Here is a 5242-nt window from a genome sequence, read left to right on the forward strand (position 1 = left end):
ACATAATATTAAATTTAATATGATCGAAATCGTTATATATTTTTATTATAATTATTCAAACAGTCATCAAATTAACACTAATTAAAAAAATTGTATCTTTCTTTTAGAGCTATTGGAATGAACCGCTAGGTCATATAGTTTCTAGGAAAAAAATAAATAATTAAGTAACAATGTAAGGTATAAAACTGACTAATACTGAATGTGTATTTCACAACCAATAACTTAATTCGTATACAAAAAACTATAGAGGGCCATTTATTAGAATAGATAAAAAATAAAATTAATAATAAATATGAACTTTATTTTGAATACTTATTATTTCATTCTTATTTCTTCTATTTTGAATTTTAACCAAGTTAATTTTTAATACTATATTGTAATTGTTTCGACTTTATTTTCTTATTTCTTTCATCATCGGTGGTCTTTTTTATTGAAATATATCAATTTAAGCCAAAAGTTGTGTCAACTTGAAGATAGTTTTACTTGTATGATGAATTTGAAAAATAATAAAATTAAATATTTTTGCTAATTAGCTATTCCAAATACTTAATTATTTATTTTCAGCAATAAAAGATATAATTATATTTTATTGATTTAAATTCTTAATATTAGCTCATACCAAATTTTAAATGTTCGATTATAATTATATTTTATCGAATAAAAATTCTTTTGTCAAATTGTAAGAAAATCAAATGAGTGGGAAATAGTTTTGTATATTTTAAAGTATTTTAGTATATAAAAGAGTTTCACCTAAATCAAAACATATAAAAAGTTACTCCGTCATCTTCCAAGAACGTCGTTGATGATAGGCTATAATTACGTATTTTAGTCCCTTATTATACTCTAATTTACTGCACTTTAGTTGAGTTTGAGCTTTAATCGCTAGTGTTTTGCACTAATTATGTATTTTATGCCTTGTGGGAGTGATTCCGAGCTATGTAGATGATATGAAATGAATTCAAGTTATTTGGAGCTTTGAATTATGAGTAAAAGCCCAAGGAATAAAGTCGGGATCGTGTTCAGGGATCAACAGATGATAGTTAAGAACGAACGAAGAATCAAGTAGGCATATTGCGCACTGTCTAGTAAACTGAACATAACTTTTCGCTCAAAACTCCATTTGGGCTCCACAATATATTGTTGGAAAGATAATTCAAAGGGATGCAATTTTCATGTTTTACGTTTTTCCCATTGCCAAACATAACAGGGTGAAACATACGTGAGAATTGCACGACCGCGCACTAGCCGCGGGTGTGAGGCAGAAACTGGCCAAAATCCGCGGCCGCGGACGTCCTGACCTGGAAAAGTATCATTTTTCGCGTAGGAGAAAGTATAATTGTTTGGTCCAGACCCTACTTGGTATATATACATGAAAAAATGGTATTTTGAGGACTTTTGACATATTTTTGACACAATTTAGACCTAAGGAAGCTAAGGAGACTAAGGAGACTGGGGATTCGACCTAAGGAGGCAAGAACACACTAGGAGCAAGGCGGAGAATTCTTCTACAAGTTTCTCACTTCCTTCTTACTATTTCTATTATTGGTTATGAATTCTAGTATTGTAGTTATGCATACTATTATGAATAGCTAATTTGTTATCTAGGATTTTGATGGAACTTTTTGTAGGATGAATTCTTGTTATGTTTTAATATAATTTAGCCTTTGAATTTATCTATTTGTTCAACTACGTATTTATTTCAGTTGATTGAATGGCCATCGATTGACTGTGCCTATTTATTATATGTTGTTTGTGAAAGGATACATATTTAGGTGGTTGTTGAACAACGTCACTCCTAACGTATGTGAGAAATCAATACAGTGGGTTTAAAGGTAGGTTTAGAAATAATAAAGCCTTGACGTGGTCATAGTGAGCGGTTCGATGAAGCCAACTAGAGTAGTTCGAGAGAATATGTCTAGTAAATTATTGTAGTTGCTCGAGAGAGAATTACGACACCTAAAGTGCTCACGATCAGTAGAGAATACATCGGCGAAATTGTTGGGAACATAGCTGGAAGGATTCCGACAATTAGGGTAATCATAACTCTAGACCTCCTTAATTTAGTCTCCAACCCTTTGTCTCGTTAGTTGATAATTTTACCGCTTTCTAGTATTTGCTAGTTAATTCGTTAGATATATAAATCTCAATCTTTATAATTTAAAAAATTATTCAAACTTGTCTTCTTAGTGATATTAAAAAGCTATAGCTAAGTCTTAGTTCTTTGTGGGATTCGACTCCGGACTTTTAGACCGGATTATATTTGCAACGACCGCTTATCCTTTTTAGGACTAAAGTTGGGCGTGATCAACGTCCTCTTTCTTTTTTGATTGAATTCTTGGTATCTGTCCAAAGGAATAAACTTCTAAACACCAAGTGGTTACGTCCTATTTGGTTATTATTTTTAATTCTTTCCTTTTCTTGCCATTTATTTATATAATTTAAGTGTAAAAATTTATATAAAATAAAATGTTAATATTTTTGAAGTTCTAAATATTAATGTTTTCTACGTAATCCAAATAAGGAAGAATGTAATATATAAAATTTAGTTGATTTTGTAGTCCTAAATATTAGAAAAAATAATTAAATGAGTATTCCTACTTATTAGGAAAATAATTAAATGAGTATTCTTACATATTAGAAAAATAACTAAATTACTATTTTATCCAATGTAACCTCTATTTTTAAAGGGTAATAAAAAAGACGAACGATATTTCGTTATAGGGTCTTCGTACTTTTAATATAATACTAGATTTAGTGTACGTGCGTTGCACGTGTGTACTGCGTCAAATATTTTAGTTATATTGTATTTTATTATATGGGAGCACGACAAAATAGTATAAGAAATAGCTTGACAAAAGGTTGAAGCACAAAGTCTGACGTAATATGGCGACTGTCAAGTTCAACCAAGATTCACAATCAATAATACCAAAATAAAGATGTATGGGTTAATCATTACGGCTAAAAACGCATATGATAAAATGCGTAGTCAATTTCAAAAATGCAAGAAGACTGGTTTATTTGGCCGAATCTGACTCTAAGCCCACCCTTTTGCTAGTTTCTTTATTATGCTAGTTCAACTATTGCTTCTAATTGAAATATATAAACACCTGAAGTTCATAATTCAATAAAGATAGATAGAAGAGAGAATGTCACTTTAGAAAGAAAAAAAAAACTCTTTGATCTATCGGTTGACTCTGTCTTTTTAACATCCTTGATCTTGATATGTTTTCAGGAGCAGAGAAGGAATGAAATAAAAAATCAAATCCGTTTGGACAGAGATTGAGAAAGTCCTATACTCGATGTACTTCCATCTTAAAGTATTGAAAGAAAGGTAGGCAGCTTTGTCGAGTTTCAGAGGTGAGGCCATAAGAAAATATTATGAAAGAAAACTACAATCGCAGTTACTCATATTTATAAAGAATTAATTTATCAAAACTTTATTAACAAAAAAACACTAAATTTTATTAAATAAAAATCCTTCCTAAACCTAAAAGGAGAAATCTAAATATAAATGAAATTAGAAAGCAAACGAAACCTAATGTGAATTGCAAGAATTTAATACTGTTACCTTCGTAAACCTAAAAGGAGATATTTAACACTCCAAAATATATGAAATTTCCTATTTCATTAACAAAACAAAAAAAAAAAACTAAACCTAAAAGGTAACTACTCCTAAATAGTAGGAAATCAATTAAAATAACTATTGCCAAATATTAAGCAAATAACTTAAATTACTATTTTATCCAATGTGAACTCTATTGTTGAAGGATAAAAAAGGCGAACAATATTCCGCTAAATGTTTTCGTGCTTTTATTAGTAGATAAATAAATAGATATAGATATAGATATGTTATATTTTGCGCACACAAAAAACAAAAATAAATAGAAGATCAATAACGAGCGATTTGAGTTCAATTTATATGCTCACGGAGTGGAATTCACACATTTTAAACTACCAAACTTAAACTCACTACAAATTATTACATCTAAAAAAGACAAAATAAAAAAGCTTTATATCCAACAATGCTACAACAGAGATGCTAACTCATTTGACAAAATAGCAGTTTCATCTCTAAATTTCGCTCGGACGATATACATATGATACAAATTTCTATGATCACTCACCGCCATTCACATCTCCAACCTTTTGAATCACCATCATGACACCGCAAAATTTCAAATTGTGAAGACACTTGTCTCTCAATAAAAATGATGTATTATATAAAGCCAAGAATTAAATCTCAAATTACCTAATAGTTAGTTGTAATAATTTTTAAAAATAATAAAATTTTAAAAGTTAATTGTAATCATAATTTTATCCAACATGGAATGCACTACAAAGGGTACAAAAACTTAATTGACATTGAGATACATATATTCGTTAATCTTGAAACGATGAGTGACGGAAGGATTAAATTGGTTAATTTTGAAAATTTTTGAGTATTGTTTTTTTGTCCACAAGAACACTTAGGGGTCGTTTGGTTTGAAGACATGTTATGCTGGGATAAGTTATGGTGGAATAAGTTATGCTGAGATTAGTTATCCTGGTATTATTTTTTATCCACTGTTTGATATGTTGTATTAAAAATGACATGCATTGCATAATTTCTAAGACGAAATTGTTTGTTTATAAAAAAACCCTCCATCTTATTTAGCCTCCCTATTCTTGTCCTTTATCCAATTGACATACGTCAATTTCCAATTCGAGGTTGAAAGGCTATGATTTTCCTCAATTATTTACTAAATAAAATTCAGCAAAACAATTACGTAGTATTCATAAAAGAGTGATCGATTTTTTACTATTTTGAAAGAGAAGAGGTCTGTACCCAAATTATGCAACAAAGAACTTATAAATGATAACAAAAAAGAACAGGAGAAATAGGTTTTGACAGAAATTTCAACCTTGTGAGAAAATCAAAATGGAAGATAATGTCGAAGTTGTTCCTCAATCACTACATCATAGCTTCTACATCCAAAGAAGTCTACAAGAGCAACAAAATTTTTAGTGACGTTGCTTTACCAATATTAGTAAAGAATGGGAAAAGTGAAGTAGAAAAATGATTAGTTATTTCCGTATTAATTATTCATATCTACAAGTTATAAATTATTTAAATATTAATTTTAATCCCGAAATAACTTATCCCAAATTTAATAAACAAAGTATAAGGTGATATTAATTTTTACCCACCACTATTTTTACTTATCCCTCCTGCAAAACGACCCTCGAGTATTTAACTTGAGTT

Source organism: Nicotiana tabacum, chromosome 19, assembly GCF_000715075.1.
Source record: "Nicotiana tabacum cultivar K326 chromosome 19, ASM71507v2, whole genome shotgun sequence".
Taxonomy (NCBI): Eukaryota; Viridiplantae; Streptophyta; class Magnoliopsida; order Solanales; family Solanaceae; genus Nicotiana; species Nicotiana tabacum.